Below are 17,595 nucleotides of genomic sequence, written 5' to 3' on the forward strand. Positions count from 1 at the left end.
GGTAAGAGATTCTGAGGGCATGGAATAAGGCAGAGGTAGTGGGGACACAGAGGAACATGTAGCTTTCAAGGCTCTGTAGAAAGTAGAATCAATAGGAATCAGTGACCACTTGGATCACTGGGATAATGAGATGAGTTGGATGGCTTCCAGTTTCTGGATTAACATCTGGATCATACCTGGTGTTACCTGGGCAGTCTGGCTTCACAGACCACGATGCTGCTCTGTGAAAAAGTATTTCTGGGCTGGCCCTGTGGTGTAGTGGTTAAGTTTCCACGCTCAGCTTCGGTGGCCCAGGGTTTGCACATTCAGATCCAGGGCGCAGACCTGCACACAGCTCATTAAGCTATGCTGTGGTGGCATCCCACATAAAATAAAGGAAGATTGGCACAGATGTTAGCTTGGCAACAATCTTCCTCCAGCAAAAAGAGAAAGACAGGCAACAGATATTAGCTCAGGGCAAATCTTCCTCACCAAAAAAAAGTATTTCTACTCCTTTTCCCATATCTCATAACTTTACAAAATATGATCCACCCCCAGCTTCTTCTGAATCCCTGTCTTCCATTATTCACTAACAGTTGTTCAGCAGGGCTTGCCATGTGCTCTATATTCCCCACCTAGTCTATCCTTAAAGGTGACTCTAATCTTTCCTCCCTGGGAAAACTTTCCCCAGCCACTCAGAATGACACCACTCTCTGCTCGCTCTGATTTTACCATACGTTTAATTGGTTTTCTGTGGTGGATATGATGCCATGTTCTCATCACCATCTCTCTTCCTGGACACACAGGGAAATTACCTATCTCCAGCTTCGTGGTACTTAGTCCTAACTCCATGTGCCAAAGTCCTCGCCAATGGAATGTGAGCAGACAAGATGTGTCACCTCTGGCCTGAGGCAGCCAGGTGTGTCGGCAGCTCTCCAGATTTTGCCTCTTCTGTCTGAGAAGCTCGAAAGTGGTGGAATTGAAAATGGAAGCAACCAGGGATGAGAGCTGCCAAAGGGAGATAAGTGACTTTAAATTATATTTTATAGGAGTGCCCCAAAACAACAACAAAAGCTTCCTTGTGGGAAACTACTGAGATTTGAGGATTAATTTGTTAATAGCAAAACATGGTCTATCCTAGCTAACATGGCCATTAATATTTGGTGTCTTCTTGTGATAAAGGAACGACATCAGGGATCTCTTTTCATTTCACACTGTGCTCTTCCTGATGCTTAATAAATATCTTTTGAATGGAGTTGAACATTTGTTTGATAACAATGAAAAGAGCCTTTGTTGGATTGGAGATAAAGTGATAACCAAGTGTTAAAAAACCTCCCACTCATGTTTCCCCCACTTTTTTTTTTTTTTTTAAATCTTTACCTTCTTCCAATGAATGCCTTGAGTACCTGACTGTTCCCTCAGGTCAGAAAATAAACAGTGTTAATTGCTCAGAATTTCAGCATCTCTCTTAGTCATGTTCCACTGAATTGTACTTTGTATTCATGAGTAGAAGAAAGATAAAAGGAATGAAACTTGTCTACTCCTGATTAGTAAACTCCTTTGGTAGAAGTAAGCATGCACTTTTATTTTTATTATCATTATTATTTTGAGGGACACAGGAATGCTGACCTCAGCCAAAGTGTTGTTAAGGTTGCTATGCTGCCAGTGAGACTGGGCCTTACTTTCCCCACTTGTGTGTAACACAATCTTTTATTGTATTTTTTCTTAATATCTCTGTTTTGGTGTAATACCACCAATTTTAAAAGTGTATATATTGCCTCCTGCCCTTGAGGACCTTCACCAAAATGAAATGTTTTAACTAAAATGAGAGACACTGACACTTTCCTCCTGCCTTGCTATTTATTTTGTCATAAAAACTCCATGCATCCATGAGACTTTGATTTTTTCAAGTTTATTATCTCAAAAGTGATTTTAGAAATATTGTAAATAATAATACATGATGGAAAAACAAAGGAGAAATTCCATCTCGATGACAGTAGCTATTTATAAAATCTTCAAGTTCTCTTCCCCCGGGTTGAAATACTGACAGAATTTCTCAACTAATTCACAGGGCTAATTCACAATAGAAAATTTGAGCAATAGCGCTTTCTATTTTGTTTATGTTTTCTTGTTTTTAAATGGGAATTGCATGTTGAAACCGAATTCTCTCTTCTGATTATGGAAAGTGTATGTTTATAAGGCTTTGAAATATTCTTTTTTTCTGCTGAGGCCTTTTCTGGAATGAAGGGAGGATGACTAGCAAGAAGAGTTAGTGTCCCTTCCTTTTTTCAACTCTGTTGTACTAATGAGGAGGACCTACACCTCGCGTGGGAATCAGGAGACGAATTCTTTCTTAGCCGTGAACTCTCCGGGTGGCTTTGAATTAGCACATGCCTTTTAGGACTTCTGTTTATGTATGAGTTAGGTAGGGTCTGGCTCCATGATGGGTGTCAACCAGGAATACATATGAGAATCAATCAGAGAACATCCTTGAGACCGTCATTCCTGGGCTCCATTCCAGACCTACTGAATCAGAATGCTAAGAGGAGGGCCAAGATGGTAGTTTTAAGGAGCTTTTCAGGAGACTAGGTTGACATGGATCCATAAATCAGCATCCTGTGGAAGCAGGCATTCAGCGAAGTTTTGGTGATGAATGGGAGGAGTCTGGAGCCAGAATGCAATGCCTTGCAGTGAGGGCTTAGAGAAAACCCAGAGCAGCTGGACTGTGACTACAGAAATGGGACACCACAGGGCACTGGAGCACTAATGCTAAGGCCACGCGTCCTTTACCATCTTGACCAGGCTCTGTAGTTGTTTGTTTGTTCTATAATGTGTATGTGTGTCTGTTTGCAGTGATGATGACTGTTTTAAAAACAGTTTTCTTTTACCTCCCTCACAGTTTCTTCTCCATGGGTGGGGTAAAACCCCTGTCCTGACTCTGCCCAGTTACATGACCTGGCTTAAATGGATCCCTAAAACAGAAGAATTAAAGGGGAACGGTGAGGGTGAAACCACCCGTTTGGCAGGTAGTCAACTCCATTCAACCCAGTCTGTATCGGGAAATATCTGTCAGTGCTATTCTGTGCAATGGCTCTTAAAGTATAGGTATGGACGGAAGGAAAAGGAGGGAGGGAGAAATGAATAAGATACTTAATGTGTTTCTGGACTGGTAAGGGAACAAAGATAGACTTACAAACAACTGTAGGATAAGGATAAGGAGTGGAAGGACCAAATGAAGTGCAGATGGAGCACTGAGATTGAGAGAAGGAGCCATTAATTGTGGCTGGTAGAACAGGGGAGGCTATTCAGAAGGGAAACTGTCTGCTAGACCAGAATTCTCTTGTGTTGATTTTGGAAGGGTCCCCGAGAAAGATTCTAATAATAATCATTATTGTCTCTTTTATTTTGTTTTGTTCCAAAGCAGTGGAAAATCCTTCCTCCTAATGGACTAATGTAATAATGAGACATTACTTTCATGCCCTCCCTGAAATGCTTGGATACACCCTTTTAGAGTCTCTATTTTATTTGTGTCTATGTCATTTTGTCTTGGAATTGTCCATCTCTTGAAGGCAGGGACTGGGTCTGCTGCTGCTTCTGTGCCCTTCCTCTCCTCATGGTGCTGGGCACACAACAGGTGCAGAGTTAATGCTAGTTGAATAAATAAAAGCATGATTAATGTAGATCAATGGAATAGTAATGATTAATTGATAAGAACATTGATAACTAGAATGCATTTTCCTTGGAAGAGATCAAGCTATGTTAATATCTGCACATGTCTTTCCAGCATCACTCTGGGCTAGATCCTAGACAGTGGTATCTGTCCTTTACAGATAGAAAAAACTGAGGCACAGAGAGGTACAGTGGCTTGCTCAGATTGCGTAGAATGCAAATCCAAGAATAAATACTGATCAGTAACCTCTCCCATTTACTTATCAGCTTATTGTTCCCAACAGCGTGAGGTAGGAGGCATAGGGATTATTTGCATCTTACAGGTGAGGACCTCAGGCTGAGAGAGGGGGAGTGTCAGGCAGAAGGTTACAGAAGGAGATGGTGAGATAATGCTACAGTGAGCAAGATGTTTCATGAGTACTGATAGGTCCTGACAAAATGCTTGGTATGAATTACTTCAGAACAGATAAGGTGGGGAGGTGCTTGAATGGAAGATAAGAGGGTTGAGACAGGTGGGGGTGGGGGTGGAAGTAACATGGAACTGGAGCTCAGGAGATTTTGGTGTTTGTCCTGGCTCAACCATAGATGTGTTGTGTCAACTGGGTAAGGTTTCTTTCTTTTTCTTGGCCTTAGTTTGTTCACCCACAAAATGAGAGAAATGGGCATGTTATTTGTGAAGCTACTTGTAGTTCAACCCCTGCTGACTCAAATGTATAGAGATACCATATTAGAAAATAATGACAGGCTGAATCATTTTACAATAATGGCGTACCTTACTGATTTTTGTGATTCTAAAAATTCCTTGTAGGTAAAATTATGTTTAAATCAAATTATCCCTCTGAGATCCTTCAGTGTTGGGGTCATATCAAGATGACTGAGAGACAATTGAGATACAGAGTTAATAATCAGAGTTGTTCATAATATTTTTCAATGTCACATGGTCATGGAATGAAGGATGAAGCAGATGTCGCTGTTCTCAGGCTTTCTTCTCTCTTGTCACCAAATGCCGTGATGGAATAGGAGTTGGTCACCTTGGCTCCACTGGCTTTATGATCTCGAATAAATACTCGGTTTCTTTCTTTAAAGTTAGGAATAAGATGACCAGCCTTCCTCTTCTCGGGGGATTCTTATAAAGATCACATGAGATCACCTGTGTGAGAGCATTCTGTAAACTGTAGAGTGCTATACAAAATCTCCTATAAGTGTGAGGGATTATTTCTGATTAACACCAATGGCCACTGGTCCTTCATGTGGCTTTGGGCACAGTGACCAACTGCCTTGCCTGGATCCCTTGACTCTGGCTGAAAGTTGGGTTTAGGGGAAAAAGTGAAACTATTTCTGTTAGCTTTGTCTAAATCCCTTGAGTTAGCTGGCTTGCTTCCCAGAACCTCATCAAAACGAAGTATAAGCCAACTGGGTGGGCCAGGCGGAGTGGAAAGTAAACACCGTTAGAACCTCACCTCGGCTGGGTGCTTGACACGATTAAAGGAGTGTTATTTACCTGAACTTATCACCGGCGCCCCAGCCTTATCAGAGCGTGTGACCTTGAACCAGTCACTTCCCACTCTGGACCTGAGTTTCTTGCTCTTTCATATTTTGGGGATTTAACACAGTGATTTCTAGATTCCATCCAACCTCTTGATTTAACAAGGTTTTCAAATTAAGAGTCTGTTCACATGTGAAACAGTGTCAGGGACCCTCCCATGTAAATGTCCTTCTAGCTAGCACTTCACGGTGCCAGCAGGGGAAGGGTGCACGGGGGTGGCCTAGCACTGACTTTTGCTCCTCCCCACCCCCGGCTGAGGAGAAGTGACACCTGCTCAGAAATCTTGAAGGTGAGCTGGTTAGCAGAAGCAAATCAGAGAGCTCTGGGCAAAGATTGGAATCAGGTCCAAAGGAGCTGAATGGGGCACTTGCTGGAGCTTCTGGCCCACCCCATGTCCCCAGGAAGGCCACTCTGCCTCTTCTACCCATTGAGGCACGGCCCCAGAACTGAACTCTGTGCTCCAGATGTCCTGTCCCTAAGACAGGGATGGTCATTGCACACCTACCAGTTAGGGAACTTTGATAATTAGATAAGCTAATGCATGAGTATAGGAGGAAGAACCGAAAGAAAAGCAGGAAGATTATTATCGTAATGACAGCCCGGTAGTTTCTACCGGGTAAGAGGGAGGGAAGAGACACATTTCCTTCTGGTTCTGGTTCTGATGATGTTCTTTATATTTTAACGTGCTGGATCACTTTCTGATTATTCATTAAACATTCATGGTTTTATGCACCTTTCTGTGTCCATGTTTACTGCACAATTTTTAAGTGTTAAAATATTCAATAATGCATACGAACCACGTCAGCCACCTGGCAAAAAGTAAGCCTTTAGTAAATGTTTCTATTAGGGCAGTTGTCCCCAGCTGTCGGAAACAAGTCAGGAATGGTAACCCTCATTTCTCAGTCAGACCCCATGGGCTAAAGGAGTCCACAGGTGGAAAGAGGTGCCTTCATGGGCAGCTTTGTGGTCCGACAGAGTTCCAGCTCTATCCCTGGTCCTTACCGTCAATATGGAAAATTTGTTTCTATTTGGGCCTTGTTCATCTTCTCTCTCTCTCTAACAGATATTATTAGATCCTTGCTATATGGCCAAGACCACTGGGTATAAAACCAAAAATGAAATGACAAGGGATTCCCGCCTTTCAAGGAATTAGAAGTCTGCTATGGGTAACAGACGTGTAAACAGATCAGTACCGTGGAGTGTTAGAAAGGCCAGGCTACAGTTTCTCATCTGCAGTCCTGAAGGTGTAGTTTATAGGCCCATGGCACATCCTTGGAAATAGTAGTTGTTGTTGTTGTTATAAAAGAGCCCTATCAGCAGGTCCTAGCAGGCAAGTCTGTGGGGTGGGCATTTTTACGCTGGCTTCTGAAGGGCAGGTGTGATGTCTATTGACAAAGCAGAGTGGGGAAGACAGTTCAAGTCCAGTTTTTGCACTTCAAGCAGAGTGAATTTTTCGCTCCAGAATTGCAAAGGGAAGGGCCAGTGGCTTAGCTGGAGCTTCCAGGGTGGTATGAACACGTGGGAAAAGCTGTGCTGACCGCTTAGATACACTACGTCTCCTTTAAACCGTGTTTGAACATTGGCACTTTGTAAGGACCTCCTGGGATTTCAGAATAAACCAACTTCCTTGTTTTTAGAATCAAAAAAGTAAAACTATTTTAGCCTCCCCAAAACATTGAAATATGCTGTAATATTAGTAATTAGTTATGGATTTCTATTTTTTGTGGAGCAGCATTGTGTTTAACATAAATTCTTCTTTAAGTGTTTTATTTAGTTTAGTATTTACGTTGTTAATTCTTTTGACGTTAGAGTTTTGCCCTTTCATCTTCCTGCCAGTAAAGAGCATCTCCAGCTTTAAAACACATGATACTGTAGGGGATGCTTTCTTTAAAATTAATATATGAGTCAACATGCTAAATGAATCATGGGGCTCATTGAAAACCCTTTGGTGTATATGCTAATCCCTCGTTCCAGAAAATTCAGTTACTGTGTCTGGATACACAGCCAGAGCTCGTCTCACCAGGAGCTCAGTGGAAAGCAAGCCATGGTGGCAGAGCCTGCTTATCGAGGGGCAGACGCGGTGATTTCCCAGCTCTTTGCAGAATGCGAAGAACACAAAGTAGATCTTCCGGCTCCTCCCACGCTCCTTCTGTGCCCTTATTCTGCTTCCTGGCTCCCTCCCTGCCACTCTCTAAGTCAGTGCCCTCCCGCCAGACCTGTTGGCCAGACCCCACCCCTCTAATTGCGGAACCCCATCTACACATTTTCTCTAGCAGGGCCCCTTCTCTCTCCCAACTTCTTTCCTAAATTCTTTCCTCAGTAATCTGTTTTGTCCACTTGGCCATGCCACACACTTAATGGATGCTCTGGAAGGCCAAAAGATTGCTAAGACTGTCTCAATTCCAAAGGAGTCAATAGACCGGGAGAGGGAAAATTCTTTGAGAATCTGCTGAAAATTATGGACCCTTCTCCATAAGAAAAATTACACACACATCACCTTAGAAAGTCCTTGTAATCTCTGAATCATGATGCCCAGATTAAGAAGCCTTGTAAGAACTGACATAATAGAAATACAGATGTGGTAGAGTTGAGGCATTTCCCAACTAAATTCCTACAGGGTTTGGTCTCTGAGTTACATAATAGAAGAATACATGATAGAATATGATAGATACAAAACATGATAGAATAAAAACAAATGAGATAAGGCAATGGAATAGTCTCTGTAAACTAGCATTCACCTTATCAGAGTAACGTATTTTTACCAATAAGCGGTAAGGTGGTCAAAGTAAAGACTGGTAGACTCACTCGTCTTTGGTAGACATTGATGTTATACCATCATCTACTTCCCCTTCACTTCTGGATACATAATGACTATACGTCTTAGTGACCTTGCAGTTGAATAGGAATATATGATTTGTGTTGGAAGTGACATCTCTCACTCCATGCTGAGACATTGAAAAGCCCACTTGCAATTCTCCAGCCTGCAATTTCCTTTCCCTGTAAGGCAGGAGGCTTCGTGTTGAGGTGACGGAGCCCTGCAATTGAAGCAGCCTGCATTACTAAGCAGCTGCAAGGGTGTCACTCAGACCTGCATGGGAATTTGGGTGGCTGACATATCAACTTTGCTGTGACACCACTGCAATTTGGGCAGTTATTTGTTCCTGTGCTGTCACCTGGTTTACCTCCACTAATGCATCTCCCAAGGGCACTGGTCTGGAAGGAGAGGGGCATTTCGATTGACCTGGTCTCTGATTTGTGGAATCCATGGTTCTGAGCAGTGGGTTCTTCCTTGTGTATACCTCTGTTGTCCTCTGCACAGAGCAGAAGAAAAATGTCAGCCACATTCATATGTCAAAATAAAAATAGCCACATTTGACCTCTCTTGTCTGAAATGTTGGTGACTCCAATTTAAAAGGAATAATTGGTTACAAAGTGCCTTGCAGCCATTGCTAGAAATATATGTTCTAGTTGGTTCTTTCCCCAGGAAATTGCCTGAATGGCATGTGGGAGAGAAGAGGGTGAACACACGACCGCTAATGTGAGTAATTAAAGGGCTTAGTACAAAAGACCAGTGGCATTTAGTGGTACCTTGGGGGGATAATGCTGGTTAAACACATGGGTGGAGGGGACAGATTAATGAATGATTCAGTGACTGTGAAAGAGGTTGGAACATTTTTCAGTGGAGCAATTAATAAACATCTCTACCTCCACATTACATGTGAGGGATCTCACTTTAATCCTTTAAATACTTTCACCTTCTGTAATTAAGCAATTTGTTTAGGAAACAATGTAACAAGTCCAAGAGGAGAAAGAAAAACAATAAACGCATATAAACAAACAAGAACCTTTTATTTTCTATCAAATCAGTACTTTCTATTTATTTTCTTGGTGAGGTATAGCAATCTTCCCAGGCTATTACTGTCTTTCCACAAGGGTGGGGCCAGTTTTGTGCCCTTAAACTAAAGCCTTGTAGATAGTACAGAAACGGGAACATCCTGGCACTCCATTAAGTGTCCTCTAGCGAATTTCTACAGAGGCCAACAGAGGACAGCTCAAGGCTGGGCCCTGGAAGGCCATCTACAAGATGCACACCAGGTCTTTAACGGGCCTCAGCCAATTCTCATTGATAAAAGAAGCCTCAATACACTTTTTGTGTCACTGTCCTTTTGATTCTGCCCCTTCTCTCCTCCTTTCTTCAATCACTCCCTTTCTTTCTCTTTCTGTGACCTTTCCTTGCTCGCACAGCAGAGCTGGGTACTATGGGACATTTAAGACCTCGCCTTTGAGAAGTTTGAGGAATAAGACATAGACCTATGAGAAATTAACTGATTATGAGACAATACAAGCTTTGTACCAAATTTGTGGCACATTTAATGGGGTCTGTATAGGCCTTCAGAGCACTGGCTCCTGAGTCATCTTTTTTTCTTTCAGCTTCTTCTAATGTCCCCCAACACACCTTTATTTTCTTCTCTGGTTCCATGGCCTCTGCCTGCCACAGTGTAGCTTTGATCTTGGTGATAAAGAGGCTACAGATCATTCTTAAAATATGTCATTTTGTCTATGTAATAAGTAACACAAGACTGCAGCCATTAACTTGGAAAGATAGTTTTCAAAAGGTTCAGTGTGATGAAAAAATGGTTACTTGTTCTTTGTTTCTTTAGTTGTAGGAGATGGGACATCTCTGGAAGAGTGAACAGAAAGACTAAGAGAACCCCCAAAATAAAGAGATCAGAAGACTTTTAAAAGCAAAGAAAAAGCAAAGAGCATGGTGAGAGATTTCTGGCTTACCTCTTTAGGAGGCTGTGTCTTCAGGGAGAGACTAGCTTCCATTTTTAGATCCTTCACTTCTCTAATTTTGTTACTCCCAAGCAACCATGAAAAGCTCTGTTGGTTTCTCTTTTTGGGGGAGGGACATCAATTATAAATGTTAACACTTATTGGTGCTTACCATGTGCTAGGCATTGTTTCAAGAGCTTTTCCTTCCTTCTTTCCTTCCTTTTTTCCTTCTTCCTTCCCTCACTGCCGCTCTCCTTTCTCTCTCTCTTTCTTTTGTCTCTTTCATTCTTTCTTTTTTTTCTTTCTTCTTTCCTTCTTCCTTCTTTCCTTCCTTCTTTCTTTCCTTTCTTCCTTTCTTCCTTCCTTCCTTCTTTCCTTCCTCCCTTTCTCTCTTTCTTTCTAGAACACTTTACATGATATCTACCCTGTCAACAAAATTTTAAGTGCACGATATTGTTAACTAGGGGCATGATGATGTATGGCAGATTTCTAGAGCATGTCTATCGGTGGAGGAATGGATAAAGAAAACGTGGTATACATACATATACACAATAGAGTAATATTCAACCTTGAAAATGAAGGAAATCCTACCATTTGTGACAACACAGATGGATCTGGAGGATATTACGCTAAGTGAAATAAGCCAGACACAGAAGGACAAATACTCCTAGATTCCATTTATATGAGGAATCTAAAATAGTCGAACTGATGGAAGCAGAGAGTAGGATGGTGACTCCTGGAGGCTGGGGAGGAGCCAGGCCTGGGTGCTCAGCCTCTGATTCTTCCCAGATGGTCCAGTGCCATCTGGAAAAAGTGATGGACACCTCAGTGACCAGTCACCTCCTCAGGAGCTTTCTACTCTCATCTGTGGTTCTCAGGATTCTTCCCCCAGTGGTTTTATTTCCTTAACCCTGGAAACCTGTGGGAAATCCCATTCTGCTCTCTGGAAGATGTGACTTAACAATTCAGTCTCTTGCCCTTTGCACCTTTGGAATTTAGTATACCTTTGATGGTGAAACCTGGCTCTTTGAGGCTGTGCAAATACCCAGTTTTGTCAGTGCAGTCTTTCACATGAGATTGGCTCTGCTGGTTTGCGTCTCATGGCAGAGGTGCTCTGTCTGCACCTGGCCCAACCTCTCAGCTTTCAGCCCTCACCCACAATCAGCAAAGGCCTCCTAAAAAGTGGAAAGTCCTCAGTGCACCTCTGCAAGGGGCCTCCTTCTCTGGAGTTTTACAGTCTTATTCCTCATCGCTTCACTGATTCTTTCAAAGATGTGTTTGTTTTAATTTATCTTGCCGATCTGATTGTTTTTGGTGGAATAATTGCTGTGTCTTGAAGATCTCCCTCTTTTCCAGAAGCAAAAGTCCTCAAAATGTACTTTCAAATTTATTGGTGGTGGAGATCCATTATTAGACTGTGTTGGGCAGAACCAAACAACCAGCCAACTAACCAACCAACAAATAAATAACTTTAGTGAGGGTGTCAGGATTTTACAACCAGTTACTATGCAGCTAATTGGATATTTCTAAATCAACAAATAATATATAATATTCTTTATATAGCATTGAACAACTTATTAGACCCAGTGACACAGCTGTTGTTAATCTCTACGTTAGAAAGAGTTTAAAATTTTTTTCCTGCTGCATTTTTTAAGAGGAAAAGACTGGACACCAAACACCACCTGTTTAAGTAGTGATTTTAAAACATTGAAAAAAAAAACAAAGGAAGAAATTAAGCTACTAAGTATTTTTTGGAGGAAAACATTCTACCTTATTTTTCTGATTCCTTTAAGACTCTTTTCTGAACTATCATACTGCTCAGCTTTGCTACAGATGGTTAGCACCATTTTGTGAGGAAGGGCAATTTCATTTTCCCATTCTGGGCCTCAATATGCCTACATCTCCAAAAGGAAAGGCTTGGATTAAATGATAGCTGAAGTATCTTTTCTTTGGTTCCCTTAATGAGATGAGATTTACTTTTGAGATTCACACTTTATTCTCCAATACATTTCTCAATAAATCAATTTGAATATAAACAAAGTTACTCAAATTCCATGTCAGTGAGAATAATGCTTCCTGCCTGCCTCAGGCTTGTCCATTATCTAGGATTTCTCTGACTTAGTAAAACTATGGCAGTGCAGTCCTAATACCGAAAACACTTCACTGTTAACTTTTTTTCTGCTTTGCGTGGCAGGAGCTGCTTCAGAGACTTTCTGGGGCTGTTCTAAGTAGGAGTCACAGTTGAACAAAGCTTCATTCATCCAAAGCTAAGCCAAAGTTGATTTAGACTTCAAGGTTAAATTGATGCCATAATCAACTGGTTATAAATAGACATTGAATAATACATATTCTAATTCTTAAAAGCTGTAATTTATTTTGAACATCACATTGTGCTTTATCTTTTTTTCTGGAAATTTTGAAATGGCTTTTGAGCATCAGAAAGCTTTGATCTCCATCAGCTAATCAACAGACCCACAGATGCTCATCTGTTGAAGAGATTATTGGGAGTTTCCTTGTAACAGTCAAGATGCAATGCAGTGCAGTCTAGATCATCAATAGGGCTACTCCAGGATGTGTTATGATCCTGTGCTGCCTTTCTCAACAAGTCCAAAACTATATGTAATGGATTAAGAGTTGTGAGGCTTAGATTCCAGCCAAGCTCTACCAGCAACCAATTCAAAGACTGCTCAGAATCACATTTCTTCTCTGGGCCTGATTTAATCTTATCTGTAAAAATGAGGTGGGATTTGGAAGGGGGGGCAGTAGGATGCTGTAGCCTTAGAGATTCTCAAGACGGGACAGAGAGGGGACAATACCACTGTCCTAGGAGGTTTGGGAAATTATGAAGGAGTTTCTGGCTGTCACAATGCCTGTGGGTGTTAAGGCAGTTGGAGAGCCTGAGATCAGGTGTGCTAGAGTTTCCAGGTACTGAAGAATTGTACCAACCAAGATGCTAATCAGTCCTTTCCCTTTGGAGATACATTAGCAAACGCGCTTTAATGTTGTTTTCTCTGGCAGTAGGATTTCTTAAAAATATTGAGGCTTATTCTGACTTTCCCTAAGTAAGTTCATGTGGTTTCCCTGTTCCCGTTCCAGAGAGACCTCTTTAGAACTCAGATCCAGGATGCCAGTCTATGAATTTCCCATCTTTCCTTCTTTAAACTTCTCTGAAATTATAAGTCAGGATTCCAAAGACTTTTTTTCCTATAATTACGTAGTGATCAAATATGCAAGATAGCTTCATGCTGGTCATTTTTGTTTTCAGAGTCAGATGAACTGAATCTAGGTTCCTTTTTCTCTTTTCAGAAGGAAAGGTCATGGGAAGCATTTTCCTCCTGAATTGGAGTGCTCTTCACCAAGCTAAAATGCCCTTCAGTTTCACATTCGTTTTCAATGCTTCTTTGTTCCATGAAGCATTCTGTTGACAGTCTGCCCAAGAGGCTTAGAATGAGGTTTGAGGAGGATGGATGGGAGGTTGAAGGATGGGGTACAAGTTAGCAAGCTACACATTCTTGCTCTGTTTTCTCTTCCTTAACCCCTTATCCTTTCTTGTTCCACTAAGGTTGAAAAGCCCCCAAGCTGTGTATACCTGTTTGAAGAAGTAAAGTGCAAAACAAAGGAAATAAAATTTGTTGAATCCACCAATATTCACCCTTGACAACATCTTGAGAGAGGTTTCTTCCTCCTATTTGGTCACCTCCCCTGTCCCAGTGGCCCCTTCTCCCCACCCACAGTCCCCTCCTCCCCCCCACTCCCCATTCCCCACCACTGCACCCAGCGTTTCCAGTGTGATTTTTGGTACTGAGAGTCTTGACTGGAACATTGTCTTGTCTGGTTCTTTCCATCAACATTCATGCCTCAGACCTTCCCCTGATTTATTTTCCTTCCAGTGTTCCATCTTAAAATTTGAGGGCTGGAAGGCCACTCTGAAGTAATCTGAAACCACCATTTCATTTGACAGATCAGACCAGTGCTGTCAGTAGAAATGTAAAGTGAGTCACATGTGTAATTTTAAATTTTCTAGTGCTGCATTAAAAAGAGAAAGTAAAAAGAAACAGGTGAAGTTAATATAGTTTAATCAATCCAATATATCTGGAATAGTATAATTTCGATATGAATTCAAGATAAAATTTATCAATGAGATATTCATATTATTTTTCTCATGTTAAATATCTGAAATTCAGTATGTATTTTACACTTCCAGCATACTTCAATTCGGACTAGTTGCATTTCAATTGTTCAATAATCACATATGGCTAATGGCTGCTGTAGGGATTAGAACAATAAAGTTTAGGGGGAGCAAATGACTTGCCTAAGGTGGTACAACTAGTTGACAACAGAGTCAAGTCTCCTGATCCGTGTTTTAGTGCTTTTTCTAAAATAGTGCCTGTTTCTGACAGCGCTAATGCTTAGGGTGTGCCTTGAATACAACTTGGAAAGTGGATTATATGAATCTATAGTGATTCAGTGGCGAAAAAATAGGCATAACACTACAAAGGAGGTTGTACCTTCAACTAACTTCTGTTTTATGAGATTACTGTTTTATGAGGAAGATTGTGACCAGATAATTTCATTTTCGGTGATGTTGATGGACAAAAGGAGTTAAATTATAATGTGAATATCTTTCTTCTTTCAGATCTGTTTGGTAATCTAATAATATCATCTATGCTAGTATCTAGATGCTCGCAAACTGCTGTGCATTTCCATTGAAATCTATCAAAATGTACAATTTAACAGTGCTATTATATGGTGGGGCAGGGGGCATTATTGTGCACTACTCATGTCACCACATGGGCATGTCGTTCCTCCATCTATGTGTGATTACTTAGCCTCATAGCCTAGCCTTAGGGCTTGGCTCTGGCTTTGAGATCCCCATTATATTAGGCCGGTTTCAGGACCATCTGTGAATATGAGACTCTATAGATAAAGCCTTGGGGGTCTAAAAGTTTCACACTTAATCCTGACTTGTGACATTTAATTCAGGCCAAAATAAACATTCCCAAGATCTAACTTGCGTTAGATTCAGTGATTAGGAATCACAGTGAACAGTTGTCTCTGGTACTTGGCTTGGAATCCTTACTCTTACTCGCCATATACTCTTGAGAACATTTCTTTAGCATCAGTGCCCTCTATAAATAAAGAGGAATGATATCTTACTATGTGCTACTTGCTATGTAGGACTTTATTTTCTTAGATGTGTTTCAAGGAACACTAGTTCCAGGGGATGCACTGTCAAAAAGGGACTCTACAGTTAACTGAGTTTGGGAAATTCTACATTCTCCAAGGGCTTCAAAATGCATAAAAGTATTTTAAAGACCTGACTAGTATTGCATGAAAACAATTTTTATTTAACTTAATGTTTCCTGAATTTTTTTGAGCAGGAAATTATTTGATCTTTTTCTCTCCTGCTACCCTTTCTATGAAACATGCTTAGAGAAATGTAGTCATAGAGTTTTTTGAAGGCAAAGTGGACAAAGATATTTAGATATAGTAATTTCTCAAGCATAGGTTGTTAAAACACTCTTATCGCCATACTTGTGTAGGGGAGGAAGACATTTCCTCTACCCGCTCTGGGTTCTTCTGGCCGGAGAACGGATTAAATTCACATGAGACAGAATAACAGGAGAAAATTAAACAAAGCTTTATAATATGTATACACAGGAGAGGCTCAGGAAAACTGAGCAACTCACCAAAATGTTGGAGGTTCTCCCCTTAAATACCACCCTCAGCTAAAGACAAAGGAGGATGTTGGGGATGAGGGGAGTCCATCATAGGAGGTTACCAAAAAGTACAGTAAACAAGGGTAAGGTTATTATGCAGATTTAAGTCCTTGCCTTCCGCATTGATTAAGATTTTCTAGAGATAAGGTCATCTGGCCTTCTTCCTGGTACAGAGAGGGAGACACCTTTACAGATGGAGATTTCCTTTACAAATGTAAATGTCTCTTAACAAAGGGTAAGTAAATCCTACTTTTCAGAGTTTCATTCTTGTCTGCAGTTTTTTTTAAAGTAATCAGCCCCAAATAATCCTCATGCCAAAGAGACATATTTTGGGATGGCCAATTCCAGTCCCCCACACTTGGAAGAGTGCCTTGCTGTTCTCAGCCTACTTATTCCCAAACACTGCACTTTCTTCTAGAAAAATACAAATTTTAATATTACTGTCCTACTTGCTCGTCTACTTTTGATGTCAATTAAACAATAGATGTAATACAAGAAGAAAATTTTGGCAAGGAAAATCAGATTTTAAATCCTAAAACTATCACACTCTTGAGCATTTCACCCCGAAGTCCCCTCTCTCTCGCTCTTCTCCTGACTCTCCCACTGTCTCCATCTTCTCTTCCTCCTCCATCTTCCCTTTTCCCTTTTTATCACTAGCTTTGATGACTTGACATAGTCTTTTGGTCCAGGTCAGCCAAGTTTTACTAAGTCCTTACTTTTGAGAAGAGGACTATGTTAAGGCTGGAGTCAAAAAGAGATATATGACCTATATTATTGCTCTTAAAAGTCTCACATTAGGTAGAGAAGATGTAAATGTCGTAAATTCTAGCTAAGCGTGTGACTCATATAGTGCATCCTCTGTAAGGTGCAGGAAGTACTGCAGACAATGGAGTGGTTGACCTTGCTGAGGAAGGTGGAAAGGGCTGGCCGTGCCCATTGAATGCTTCACTGAGTGGGAGATGTCTGAGCAAGTGAGTCAGCAGCTCCCAGGTAGTCAAGGATAGGAAGGTGGTTCCAGCAGAAAGGGCTGAACGTGAAAAGTCCTGGAGCCATGAAAGAGCAAGATGTATATCAGGACATGAAAATCCTCCAAGTGGTAGTGGAAAGCATGGAGAGAGGAAAGCCAAGGCTGAGACATTGAGGGGCCTTGTATCCTTAGGACTGCCCTTTGGACAGTGGCTTTCTAACATTTTTAAGCCTTGAAACTCCTTGACATTTTATATGGAAGCTCAGAAGTTACTTGGTGACTTGTCTAGCTGAAACATGGTGAGGGAGTGTCTAGTGGCTTTCTGTTATTTGAAAGCCACTGCAGCAGAATGTGGTCATCTTTGTTTTTTCTAGTAGGCACGCAATACATCTTTCTTAGAGGACGGAAGTTTGGCCAAATGAAAACATTCATTTTCTTAGATGCTATTCTAGATAAAAGGCCAGGATCCATCTTTCTATTTAGTAACACATGGAAGCAGCTTTCAAGCAAAAGCGTTGCTGATGTACATTAGATCACTCTGCTTTTAAACATGCTAGAACATATTTTAAAAACAGTTTAGAACTAAAATTATTCTCATTTACGTCTTCTAGTCCTTAGAGGTCTTTTACTGATAGACAAGTCCAAACTGCGTTTATTCATGTGGGAGCAGAATTTTCTTTGATTACCGAGTGCTTTCTGCCTCCATGAAAGCTGTAATAACCACTGCTGCATCCATTGGGGTAGGTGTGTCCTTGTGAAATCAAAGATGGGGAAGGTCTGAGTGAAAGGAAATTTCGTACGAACATTATAAAAATTGGGTTGATGTCCCTCTCCTTGTAGCCATGGCTCTAAATCTGAACTTGAAAGCATTAAAATAAAAAGCTTTGGGTTACTTTTATTGACATCCCTAGCTTGGCATGCTGCAAGTGACAGCTCCG

At 41.2% G+C, this 17,595-nt stretch overlaps 1 long non-coding RNA gene across 2 annotated transcripts in view; it reads left to right on the plus strand.

Annotated features, from left to right (window-relative positions):
• Positions 1 to 785: 785 nt before the first annotated feature.
• Positions 786 to 17,595, plus strand: part of LOC138917909 (uncharacterized) — a 41,129-nt gene continuing 24,319 nt past the window's right edge. For both annotated transcript variants that reach the window (XR_011426571.1, XR_011426570.1), the window contains exons 1-2: positions 786 to 3,005; positions 9,856 to 9,962. This is a non-coding gene — a long non-coding RNA (uncharacterized lncRNA). The remainder of the gene's footprint in view (positions 3,006 to 9,855; positions 9,963 to 17,595) is intronic.

Source organism: Equus caballus, chromosome 15 (genome assembly GCF_041296265.1).
Source record: "Equus caballus isolate H_3958 breed thoroughbred chromosome 15, TB-T2T, whole genome shotgun sequence".
NCBI lineage: Eukaryota > Metazoa > Chordata > Mammalia > Perissodactyla > Equidae > Equus > Equus caballus.